We start from the raw sequence: 14,418 nt of genomic DNA on the forward strand, positions 1-14,418 counted from the left end.
CAGACTATTTTTCAGACTATTATTAGACCATCCCCTGATCTGGAACCAATATGAGGGCAAGGGAAAAACTCAAAAACCTCAACATGAGGAAAATGAAGAAAGCTTGAGAAGGGACCGCACATGTGACATCCCCCTTTCAGGATTACCAGACAGCAAAGGATGTTGCGATCAAAAATAATGCAGAGATATTGTCCACGAAAAGTATAGGTTATTCATATGCTTTAGAGTAGAAGTGTGTTTTAAGCTTAGATTTAAACATTTCCACTGAGGTTGCAGATCGGATCTCAGGGGGAAGAGCATTCCACAGCACCAGTGCCCGGATGGAGATCGCTCTCAAACCAGCGGAACAATCCAACATGTTTTCTGTTCGAATCACTCTTTATTTGGCTCCATCCATCTTCTCATCAACTCTAACGGTCTTCCCAGTCCCTGCTGAAGAAAAGCAACGCCAGAGCCTGATGCTGCCGCCACCAAGTTTGACAGCGGGGTTTTTTTCAGGGTGATGTGCAGTGTTACTCTTACGCCATACCTAACGTCCAAAAAGTTCAATTTTGTTTTCATCTGAACAGGGTAACTTGTTCCAGATGTTATTTGTGTCACCAAACAGGCCTTTTTTGTGGTATCCATTTAGAAAGGGCTTCTTCTTGCCACTCATCCATAACAGGTAGATTTCTGCAGGGTACGATTAATAGTTATATCATGAACAGATTGTCCCACCTCAGCTGTGTATGCCTACAGGCCTTCCAATGTGATCTTCTGACCTTTCTCAGAGTCTGATAGCATTGTTGAATTTCTTTTCAACTTCCCAAGATGTTAAAATACTTGCTCCACTGTGTGTTTAGTGGAGAGTAGGGAGACGTGTGGACACAATGACTTGTGCGCCCGCCCACATCGGCTGTTTGACTGACAGCACACACTAGCCTATCACAGTTGCACACACACTCACGCCCACCCAATACACCAAGTCCTCCCCTGATACAGCATTTGCTGCCTGCTGAACCCAATGCATGATAATTTGATATCAATAACAATCAAAAGAATTCAATTCAATACAAATCTGTGAAGCAGTGAACCAGCAATAACTGAAGCACGAGGTAGCAAGGGGTCTCTGTATTTGGTGTGTAAAAACTATGTTTTGTATTGATTTTTGAAGTTTCATCAACATATTGGCACATGTTCTTAATGCACTGCAATGGATTGTTGCAGTTTTCATCATGAAGACAAATAAAAGCCACAAAAGCACGTCCCCTGTGTTCACGGTTCTTCTTTATGAGTTTAACTCTGTGTCATATCGATAACAGTCATAAATCCTGAGATTCCATTTATTAATGTTGTGGTTAACTAATGTTGGAAAAGTCATTGGGGTTCTTTTGTAAAAAAAAGTTTCTAGCTTCAACTTAAAGATTCTCTTGATATTGACAAAACTTGCTTTCCCACAAAAACACTTTCAGATCTAGCCATGTGCCATCATCACTCACGGAACACCAACCACCCCACCCTCCCAAAGAGTTTGTTTTTCATTAGAGGAGCAGAGAAGCTCCAACGGGTGCCATCTTTACTCATCCCAGCGTTGGCCCTGTTCGACCCTCGCTCGCCGAGCAAATCCTTGTGAGTGATGAACCTTCGGGCCGTTCGGACATATGTCTTCTCCCTCGTTGCCACCCTGCCGAAAAGGTCCGGCGACAATGTCACGGGCTTCCCGCCACCACGCGATTAACAGCGGGCGGGGACACCTCGGAGATTGGCCATTAGCACCTGTCAATCTAGCCGGGAAGGTTTTTTTTAACTACAGGAAGCTCAGAGGACAAAGGACCTAAAACAAAATTGGGATCATTACAGATTGATTTTGGCTTTGAAATTGTTGGGATTTGTTATTAAATGTGTAATGTACTCACAGTACAAGTTGTCCCCAGTTTACTAAAAGCTCCAATGTTGTAGGATTCCAAAATAAAGTTTTGCATGGTTTAAGGCACATGTGTCAAACTCATGCCTCAGGGGCCGAATATGGCCCTCCATTTAATTTTATGTGGCCAGTGAGAGCTGAAAATGTCTGAGCATCTTGGAATACATTTGTTGTGATAAATAACCTCTTGGTTGCTTCTCTGATTAGTTTTCTCCTTGTTCGGGCCAATTGTTTAGAGGGACGACCATGTCTTTGTGTTTGCAGTGGTTTTATGTTCTTTGTGTCTCCCATGTGGCTCCCTGCAAACACCAAACGGGCCTTTTAATGGTGCTCTTTCAGAAAGGGCTTTCTTCTTGCCACACCGATTTATCCAGAGTACAACTTATGCATGGATTGTCCCACCTCAGATGTGTGTGCCTGCTCGCCATCTAATGTGATCAAGGGGCCTTTTGGTTTCCCCCCTTCTCCAATTTTCTCCTTCTTGGGGCCGAAAGTTTAGAGGGACGGCCAGGTCTTTGTAGGTTTACAGTGGTTTTATGCTCTCTCCATTTTGATACCATTGGAGATGTGTAAATGTTGTGAAATCTTGTTATATCCCATTCTTGCTTTGAACTTTTCCATAACTTTATCTGCTTGTCTGTTATCCTGTGACTCCTATCACAGACATCTGAGCCCATCACAAATCAGGAGCATTTTAAACCGATACTCAATACGCTAGTTCACTGTGAGTCTTTTCGGTTGACATTGTGTCATTCAAATGTCATCAGGTAACTTCTGGAGTCAGTGTGCTTAGTTACAGAACAAGGGGGCAATATTTTTGCAACAACTACTTTTCAGTTTCTTTGTTGTAAATATAATATACAATGTTGAAATAATTTGGTTCCACTCCTTGATTGAGTGTAACATGTTTTGGAGTCCTAGAAAATATTTTCATTGTTTTAGCTTTTAGTTCGAAGCCTGGAATGTTGCAATATGACAAAAAGTTCTTGGCGGACAATCCTTTCACTAGTCACTGTAGTTCTCTCCTCTCGCAGTTCAGATTAACATATAAACTGTATTTTCCCCCTACCTTATTTTATCTTTTCTTGATTTAACAAACACATTCTCTCCCGAACCGCCAAAGAGAAACTTTTTTAAAGAAATGCACATACACACTTTGACAGGTGTTGATACAGACCCTTCTAATGATTGATGGTTTGGCTCTCAAAAGCGTGAACACAGTTTGCACACCCTCCCAGCCTCTGATATATTCTGCAAAATCCTTCAAGCCCAAAGCTCTCTTTGCAACGGAGAAATTAAAACCCAATCAGATCGAACGTTATCATGGCCACCACTCCCCTTAATGTGAATCCGATGATGATGAAGTATCGTCGAAGGCTGGCTCCAGATGAGCGTTCTGTATGAATATGCATGAGGAACAGACTGATATGGAAACGTTGCCATCCCTGCAATAAGCAAAAAGCAAATTGTCACATGTCATCGCCGTCTCCCAGCTCTAATGACTCAGTAATGACACCATTTGTCCATTTAGACTCATTGGCTTTTATGCCGCGCAGGACTCGCCAGCTTCCTCTGCCAGTTTCGCACAAGTGGACCATTGAGCTCGCAGAACGCTCAGTGGAAAAAACAAAAAACATGCAATGAAAACGTATATTTTAGTTCCATGCTCTCATTAAACACGCTTGATGATTTTGAATGGTTGTATCAAGAGTTTGTTAGTTACAATTCAATATGCGTGTTCCTATAAATAAAGCAAGAAATCTGGTATATGGATATTTGTATACACGCAGACCCAATGGTAATTCGCACTTCGGTTGTCGCTGGTTGATTTCTTTGTTTGTTTTGACTTTATTCATTATTGTCGTGTGTATCAACACATTATATGGCAAGGGTCTCCAACGTGGTGCCCAAGAGAACCAGGGTGCCGCCCGAGGGCAGTTGAGGTGCCCGCAAACCTGTTGTGAAATTAGTTCACCTGCGCTAGGTTATTGTGATCATCCAATAAAATAATGTTTTATTGGTTGAATGACTCTAACCCTATTTTTGATTATGAACCTGTTAATAGCATAAAAAACATAGTGATAACATGATTTGTTTTTATTTTAGAAATTCAAATAAATACATTTCAGTTCATGGGCTTCACGGACAAAATAATAAAAAAACTGGATAATTGATGAAAGTGTTGATAATTGATTTTAAGCAATTAATTCAGGAACGAGAATTAAAATCTATTCGTGCATTAAATTAGAATAGAATAGAATAGAATATACCTTTATTGTCATTGTTACAAATGGGCTAACATATTGTGACAACGAAATTGGGCATTACACTCCAGTTTTACACATTCATAGTGAGGTATGAGCAAGAAGATAAAGGAACAGAGAAGATAATGTTATAAGACAAGGGGGATAAGGCTATAGTTATAATTAGTGATTATCAGTGATAATTAGTTAGTTAGTTATAATAAGGTGTCTATTTATTTAATTTACAAGAAATAAAACGAAGTAAGGGCAGCACGGCGGCGCAGTGGTTAGCGCGTGTGGAACCTCTTAAGTGGGTTCAAATGCAGCTCCCAGCCTTACTGTGCGGAGTTTGTATGTTCTCCCCGTGCTTGCGTGGGTTTCCTCCGGGCACTCCGGTTTCCTCCCACATTCCAAAAACATGCATTTCAGGTTAATTGGCCGGTCCAAATTGTCCCTAGGTGTGACTGAGCGAGTGAGTTGTCTGTCCCCGTGTCCTGCGATTGGCTGGCAACCAGTCCAGGGTGTCCCCTGCCCACTGCCCGATAATTTGCTGGGATGGGCTCCAGCATCCCCGCGACCCTACTGAGGATAACTGGTGCAGCTGATGAGATGAGACAACGAAGTAAATTCCAATTTTCGGGTTTTATAAAACGAGCAAAAATTGTGCTGTTTTTGCGGCTATCATTTAAAATTTGGAGCTAGTTTTATTCCTTTCCTTTAAGCTATTTAGCAAGCTTTTGACATTTTTTTTGCCTGCTAAAATTGTATAGTTTTGCTAGATAAGGAGCAAAGTTTTGGTCTCTTTTCTCGCTAGCTATCTACTTTTGTTTTTACCTTAATATTTAGTTAGATGGCTTTTTAGTCTTTTAGCTAGCTGTCTAGCCAGCTTTTTAGCTTTGCAGGTAGCGATCTTCCTACCTTTTTAGATATTTAGGAAGCTGTCTAGCTAGCTTTTTACATTATTTGCATGCTATCTGGAATGCATTTTACCTATTTGCTAGTTATCTAGCTAAGTATTGGCCTCCTCTTTAGCTAGCTAGCTTTGTTTAAAATTTTATTGTGCTATTTAGAATAATTCTACCTTTTTTAACTAACTATATAGCTAACGTTTACCGTAGTTTTTTACCTTTTTACATATCTCGCTAACTATCAAGCTACCTTTTTAGTGACTTAGCAAGCTTTCTAGCTAGCTTTTTATGATTTTTTGCCTGCTATCGATATAAGATTTGACCTCTTCTGCAAGTTACCAAGCTAAATGTTGCCCTACTTTCTGGATAGCTATCCAGCATTTAATTTTACCTTTCTATTTGGCTATTTAGTTGGATTTGACTCTTTTAGCTAGCTAACTAGCTACCTTTTACTTTTTTACCTGTTTATCGTTTTAGCTAACTATCAGGCTACACTGTTAGCTATTTAGTAATGTATATACAAGGGGTTGCCCTTTGCACTAATTTGTAACAAACAAGATTAAAAAAGGTTGGAGACCCCTGATTCATGGTCTATGGACGTAAACCACTATACTATATTGTCGGGTGGGCATGACTATGTGCTCGACTGTGATAGGCTGGTATATGTTGTCAGTCAAACGGCGGGGCAAGGAGCAAGTCACGTGCTCACTCTAAATAAACAGGGAAGCATGGCGACAGCTAGTAGCTCGATACATTGAAAATAAATTAATCGATTAACATTTGACTCTGAGGAAAGTCAAAATAGCGCAACGAAATGGTGATTTACAGCCAGGAAGGGACGGAGGCGGCGTCAGGAGAGGCTGCAGGTTCATTCTACAACCACAGCTAAGCTAACAACTCTTTTGAGCCACCCCTGCCAAACCTGTATCTTACCAAGGCCAGATCCATTACCCGTGAAAGGGATGACCTGGAGCTAAAACTTGTGGGAAACCCCTACATTCGGGACGGTAGTATTTTAATTTTCCCAGACACCTGGGTCACTCTTAAGATAACCAATGAAAGTGTGTAGCTAGCCCGCCACTCTCTAAATCACTTTTTTTTTTACTCTGAAAGGAGCAGCCCCACAAATGTTGTCATACTTTTGTATAATGACAATAAAGCCAATTTATTCTGTTTGTTATGGTCATACACTCACAGTCGGTAAGGACGTCATCTTGAAGGTTAAATTTGACTCTTGAGGGCTTTTATGAAGGTGCAAAGCTACTTCATGGATTTTTACTTTCTGGTCCCCATTAATCATGATAACGAGGGATTACTGTATACTCTATTTATTTGTATTTATCGGGCACTTGTGTATAGCGAGCAGAACCCTCAGACTTCCAGGCCTCCGGTAGAGGACCCAAATCCGGGGATGATACAGACACTGCCCCACCAGGGGTGTGTAGGTTTATAGATTTAAATTAATTAGATAAATATAGATTAAATAGTTACAAATATATGAGATGTATAAGATTTAGATAGATGGATTTGATTTTTGCACAGTACTTTTATATTAGTACTTTAAGGGGAAAAAACACATTGTGCCTCCCAATACATTTGCTAAAGTTTCAATATCAAAGTCGCCAACAATGAATTTATTGTTTTATAAGTATTTTTTAATTCAAAAACTTAAACCCCTCAAAAGCTTCAGAAAGCTCTGCTATTCAGCCGTAACAGATGGGCGTCATGACAGAGCAAAGTGTTTGGAAATAGCCGCATTCATCACCTTAAAGATGGCGTCATTAAAACTAATCTCAGCCATTTAAACATGGAGGATAAGCGCAGGAATGTAACGCTCTAATGCTGAGCGTGTCATTAAAGTGATGGAAACCTTTTGTAAGTCTATTACGTTGAATACAGTTACGTTGGAAATGCGTTTGTATGAAAATGAATACAACCGGAGAAAAACAACTTTACAAAGAAGAGATCTAGTTTTGTGGGGGACGATGTGGGCGTTTTAACTTGAGAGCTTTGAGCACAAGTCAAAACCACTGCAAGGAATGTGCGAGCCTATTTACACTTTGGAAGGTGCCGATGTGTGGGCTATGTTTGCTTTATTCCTTGTTCGATAAGAAATGAGAATGCTAATTATATAAAACCTGGGTGGAGGAGACGTGATTTGCCAGGGAACTTGTTTTCAGACTTTGTGACTTTGTTGTTTTTCAGTCAAATTATGTTTCTTCTTAAAAGCTGTTAAAAATACATGCAGAATTATAAGGTTTATTGTGATTCTATTTATTTGTCTTCCTCATAGTTATATATACATATTTTAAAAATCCAATGTCATAGAGTCAATGAATAAACAGAGAAGTGATGTGTGTTGAGGTCTGTGTTGTGTGAGGCAGTCAGATTTAAAAATAAATCAACAGCATCCTATTTATCATTTGATTGGCAGAACAAAAAAGCAATATATATAGGTTGGATTTTAAAAACAGTTTGTTTGTATCCATAATATAATGGGAACATTTAGTAATTTTGAAAAAGAAAATCCTAAAACTGTAAAGTTTAATGAGGGAGAACTTTAAGACTAAAAAAAATACAACCAATTCATATATGTTTTTGATTTTATGCTACGGTGACAGGTGAGGCATAGCTCACATATCTCCCCTGACTTCATGTCACTGAAACAGTAGAATCGCAGAGAATCTTGGGCTTTTTTCAATCCAGCACAAAATAGACAACTGACACTCATGCTTGATTTACACATGTGGTAAAAACATCTCTCTCTTAAACTCTTTTAGAAAGACTTTGAAGCGTACTAACATAATCACAACATGTTTTAATAGGCAAAAAAATAATAAAGCCCATGGTAATACTAGTAAATAAGTAAATATGGTATATGTTAATTATATGCAGCACTCTAGTTGTATGTGTTGTGTGTTACCACAAGGAAACGGAAGATAATCAAGCCCTCTTAAAACATAAAAAAATGGATACTTACGAAATAGGTAAACATGAGATAACAACATAAACCATAAACATTGATAAAATTGGTGAGCTAAAATGTAGACTGCTAGGCTTCTGACGCTTTAAAATAGAAAATTAATTTAATGTTTATTCAAAATCAACATTACATTTGTGTGCCAGGGTGGTGCTATTTTGACTTGAAAAGAAGGTTGATTCTAATGCCGGGGTTAGGTTATTTTAACTATTTGTGTGTTTGGCAGTTGAATCCAAAGGCAGCATTGCCAGTTTTATTCAGGGAAAAGGGGGTTAAAACAAGGCGCTCAGGGAGGAATGGAAAATATAAACAAAACCGATTAACTCACGGCTGGAGGAATAATAGCAGTCTTTCGGGGAGCACTGCATAGGAGTAGGCACATTGACAGGCAGGAATGGTTTGAAGTGCAATGAGGTGACAAATACAATTGTCAGTGTGGTCCTTTTATGAGAGGCCTAGAAGTTTGAGAGTTCTGCGCAGTATCTTAGCTGTACCAAGGACAACACTCTGGACTGGGTTTTTAAATAAGCGGCAGTTGTGGCTGAAAGTGTGGTGATTCTTCATGAAAGGTGGCACGCTGTATCATAGATAGCTAGCTAGATAGATAGCTAGATAGATAGATAGATAGATAGATAGATAGATAGATAGATAGATAGATAGATAGATAGATAGATAGATAGATAGATAGATAGATAGATAGATAGATACTTTATTCATCCCCGTAGGAAAATTCATGGCACTATTATTGAATGTGTACGCACTATTTCCATCATTATAACTGTTTGCCAAACATGTTGCTGTTCTATGAGTTCCACGCCCTTTAGGGGTGATCTGCTTGTGTGATATCATGTGAGTGGCAGTGGTTTTCTATCATTTCAGGATGAAAATGGTAAAAGTAAGACCATGACTGTTTCAAAAAAAAATCCCAATGCCAACTCACAGCCCCAAAAAGATGAAAAATAAATAGTTTATTCGGGTGCTTCTACGAATTTCGCATAATTCCACGCCCAACAAAATGAGTTGCAATGATGATTTCACCCAGATGATGACATCAGCAGGTGGAATATTTTGAAGTAACATAACCCACCATTAATATTGATTCAAAATATTAAGCATGTATAAAACATTGTTTTAGGTGAAACATGAAATCAGAAACACACATTAATCCTGCTATAGCCAAAGTCTTATACAACACTTAAAACACATTTGTTCCCCTGAAGTGGGATATCTGTTCCTGAAATAAAAATTGCCTCTGCATCATCCCGGTCTTGAACTGTGGAAACAAAACAAACACTTCGGAGAAAGATGTTATATCTTTTACGTCAAGTCATATCATATTTTACACTGCAGGTATCCTGATATGGTAACATTATGAATATGAATGTTGGTGCTGAGTTATGAATAAATGAAAGACGGCTTCATGAGTGAACTCGTAAAATCAATTAATGAAAAATACATTCTGACTGCTCGAGCATCACATACAAAGCAGCATTTTAACTTTTTTTTTCAAAGACGAATAAGCTACATTTAAAAGCGAATTGCGCGCATAACATTAGGCAGCTAATTAATGATGAATTTGCAGCTCATAAATCACTTACTAGAAATTCATATCCCTGCATGTTCAGCAATATGCTATTAAATCCTCACGGTCTTGGATTAAAAAAATATCAGAAAAAGCAGGCAATTTATGAGAAGTGTTCTGATCTATTGCTTAGGATGGACTCGATAAAACTTTAAATGGATGTCAATCGTGGGTAGCGTTAATTAAAGATGAACATTCCAGTTGTTGGACTGTCTTATTGATTTTTTTTCTTTTTATCTTTTTAACCAGATGAAAATAAATTGCTCTCTCATTTGATTTATGGAAAAGGTATTCTGTTAAGATCAATCTCTGCATTTTCTACTGTGATCATGTCACAAAATTTGAACCCAATGCCTCTGCCAGATTTATTCCTTTTGAAATGAAAGGTTTCACTTTAAAGCACTTTAGGACCATGCATTGGTGTGTGTCTGTACTTTATGTTCACATTGGACCAAATGGTCTCAGTGGTGGAATATATTCCTTTGGAGCTGGAACTGTGCTCCAACTTGAAGTGGGCAACATAAAACCCCGTTGGTCTTTTAAGACCCCCATCTGGGCTATTGAAGGTGATATATTTTCATGAATTTACTATGGCTTTGGCAAAAAAACAGTTTCCAGGTTTCTGCTGGATTGAGATTTAGGCTGACGATCCTATATATCAAGGGTCTTGAATTTATGGCCTGCAAGCCAGAAATGGCTCTATTCATGAGTGCATATGGCTCTGAGATGAAATTATACACATGCAAATCTCATCTTTTGCGTTTATAATTCTGATGAGTGGAGAATTGAGTTTATTGCGCACATAGCAAACTTAATGCTAATTGTGCGCACATTCCACACTATGCACTGGAGATTGAGATTATTAATTTAAAAACAATTCCATAATTCTGGAAAAAAAATGCCATCTTTACTGGTCAACAGTTTAAAAACGTTTTGTTGTGTTTATACCATGCTACTACAACACTTTTTCATAAAATGGATGGTAAAAAAAAACTAATTGTGCCAAAAATGCACTGATCAGAATTAAATAACACTTACAGGTCCTTCCCGACTAACGGTGCTAATCTACCACATTGTGCTAATTGCCTTGATTACCTGTCAACCCCTATTTATGCGGCATTATAACTACCATTTTCACTGACTTTGCAAGATAGTGGGCCGTTATAAAGTGACTGAAAGCCTCTGGGAGCCGGTTGTCCAGATAAAAACCAAAGGAATGACCATATCATGGCAACCATAGCAAGACAAGTTGATCGTTCCAAACCTGTGATTTAAAAACTCAAAATTACAAACTCATTCTAGTCGCCCAAGAAGGCTGATCATCCACGAGAGACAAATGCAAAAGAGGACAGGTCACTGCGGAGGATGTCAATGGGTAATCTTTTCCACACTGCAGCCTGAATTGCTCGGCTGTTCAGTGCTAGATAGGGTTTGGACCTGTATTGCCATACAGTGTCTCGCACTTTAAGAGCATTTGGACCAATGGCCCACACTGCAGTAACCAAAAATCTCATTGGCAAAAAAAAAAAAAAAAATATTGTGTGGACAGAGGAGAACTGGTCCAGAGTTCACTTCAGTAATGAAAGTAAATTGATTTTATTTGGGTCTAATGGGAAACATTATGTTCGGCGACACTTTGGAGAAAGACTAAACTCAAAGTGTGTAAAAAGTTACTTCAAGGTGGAGGAGAAAGAGTCGAGGTTTAGGGCATGTTTTCTGCAGCAGTAGTTGAGCTTCTTGTACAGTTACATGGCCGAGTGAATGCAAATGTGTATCATAACCTTCTTCAACAACACATGGTTCCTTACATCCTTGTATTGTCCAATAAGCCTGCAGTTTTCATTCAGGACAATGCTCCATGTCACACAGAAAAACGGGTAAAGAATCACCTTTAAGGTGAAAAGATTGACAAAATGGCATGACCTGCCTAAAGTCCTGATCAAAACCCAATAGAGAACCTCTGGAAAATCTTCTGTGGCAAAACATGTTAAAAAAAACACTACTATTACCGGATAGCGGAGGAGGCTTGAAGAAGAATCGACCAAAATCGTTGCAGTGCCTTTAGCGATACTAGTCAAGTCATGTTTTTTTTGTATAACCCTTAATCACAAAGAGTCTCAAAGGACTGCACAGATCAAGGACTATTGCAAACTATTATTACAGACTATGAACCTACATGAGGGCAAATGATACACATATTATTAACATAAAGTATAGGTTATTCATATGCTATTGAGTAGAAGTGTGTTTTAAGCTTAGATTAAAACATTTCCACTGAAGTCGCAGATCGAATCTCAGGGGAAGAACGTTCCACCGCACCTGAGCCTGGATGGAGAACGCCCTCGAACATGCGGATCTTTTCTTGGCTCTTGGGATCACTGCGTAGACCAGCGTTTTCAGAGCGAAGGCTCCGGATTGGAACATAGGGGGGAATTAAATCTGAAAGATATGAGGGAGCAAGTCCATATATGATTTTGTATAATACCAACAGAACCTTAAAATCACATCTTAAGCTAACAGGGAGCCAATGCAGGTTAGCTGAAATTGGGGTAACGTGATCAAACTTACTTGTCTTAGTTAAAAGCCTCGCTTCAGCATTTTCTACCAGCTGAAGGCTCTTGATGTGAGACCGGAGAGTAGTGGATTACAGTAATCGAGACGGGAAGTAACAAACAAGTGAATTATAATCTCCGCATCTGACTGAGACAGCATTGGACGGATTTTAGCAATACTGCGAATATGGAAGAAAGCTGTTCTAGTAATATTCTTCACGTGTGTTTGAAAGGACAGATCAGGTCAAAATATGACACCTACATTTTTAACTGAGTCACTCTGGGTGATCTTACATTTGTCAATGTTCAGAGCAGTTTTTGAGAACAAGTCACGACATCTGGATGGACCAATACCTAACAATTCCGTCTTTTTAGAGTTAAGGCGCAAGAAGTTAATTGAAATCCACTCTTTTATCTTAGTGAGGCAGGCTTCCAAATTTCCACAATTTAGTGTGGCAGATTCCTCCATCGGAAAATATAGTTGAGTGTCATCTGCGTAGCAATGGAAACCGATATTATACTTGCGAATAATATCACCTAATGGAAGCACGTAAATGCTGAAAAAGAACTGTACTGTACCCTGCGGAAAACCACAGATAACACTAAAGGGCTCAGATGTCATTTCACCATATTTAACACATTGCATCCTATCTGAGAGGTAGGATCTGAACCATAAGAGGACGCTTCCTGAGAGACCAATCCATTTTTCCAACCGTTCTAGTAAGATATTATGGTCCACAGTGTCAGCAGCAGCAAGAGTGATGAAGCACCGGAGTCCATTGCCAGTAGAAGATCATTAGTACTATCCAACTCGTGCTATTCTGTTGCTAAAGATGTCATTCACAGCAGAGGCCTGTACACTACTTACCAATTGCTGCCTGTTGTAACCAACAGATTTTCTTCATGCCAAAGTCATTGTTTTTGAGCGTTTTAATATCTGTGGGCGGAGGCATGCACACAGAGCACTTTTCTCTGCTATATGCCATTTCCATCAAAGGTGAATACACCAGTATCCTAGTTTGCAGTATTTTGTGAGACTCTTACAAAAAAACTTAACTTTAACAATCCTAAATAATTCCAGTGAGTGAGAGAATAATAAAGTAGTATATTTGTTGATATGGGACAAAGGCTCTGGCGTTATTCTTGATAAATGTTATCAAATTATCTAACATCACACAGTGAAATAAAATGCCCTGGAAAATTGCATTTTGTCAGGAAAGCAGGTTTGACCGTTTATCTTAAAATATGCGGTATGGCTCTCTCACCAAATTTAAACTATTTCGCTTTTATTGCACTCATGTTGAAAAAGGTTCCCGACCCATGCTATATACAGTCGTATGGAAAGGTTTGGAAACCCCTGACCATTTTCAAGATTTGACTTTATCAATCATCGGTTGTTCGAATCAGCAATTAAAGTTAAATATATTATAAAGCAGACAAAAACAGTGATATTTGAGAAGTCAAATTAAGTTTATAAGATGTACAGAAAGTGTGCAATAATTACTGATACATTTATGCTGTTTTTTATATTACACACTTGCAGGAGACAGTTTAGGATGCCAGTTAGCTATTTGGACTATTATATTTAACTGTTGCTTGTCATTCAGACTATTTAAGGGTATCTGCTGTTTGGAACTGAGGAGATTTAATAAAAAGAAAGGGCTCAGGGGAGGGCTTTTGGGACAGTTTTGGGTTTTGGCATAGTACGGGTTTCTTGTACAATTTGATACTGTTCTACTCGCAAGTTTGAAATTCATTGTTCTCTTATTATCTTCTCCTTATTTTGAGTGTTTATTAAACTATAACGGTATCAATTACTATAAAAAAACATGAAAACTTGGTATACATATTTGAACACAGCAAAATGAAAAAAATACATCAACAAATAGTATCTCTTATCTTGAAAATAGTTTGACACCCTACTCTAAACCCTTCCAAAGAGGGTCTGTATTCTGGATTGAAGTATCTTTGACCATTCTTATTTACAAAACATCACCAGTTCTCTCAGGTTTGATGGTTACAGAATATAGAGTGCCTGCATTAAATCACACCAAAATCTTTCAATCATATTCAGGTCTGAGGACTATAAATGCCATTCCAAAATGTTGTACTTTTTTCTCTGCTTCAATGCCTTAGTAGATAATGAGCCATGTTTATGGGAAACGTGTTGTTGTATTATCCAGGTCTGGCACAATTTTAACTTTGTCACTAATTTGTGAACATTGTTCGAAAGTATCTGTTAATTCTGAC

This window comes from Urocampus carinirostris, chromosome 16 (assembly GCF_059441175.1).
Source record: "Urocampus carinirostris isolate Australia breed hairy pipefish chromosome 16, RoL_Ucar_1.0, whole genome shotgun sequence".
Lineage (NCBI taxonomy): Eukaryota > Metazoa > Chordata > Actinopteri > Syngnathiformes > Syngnathidae > Urocampus > Urocampus carinirostris.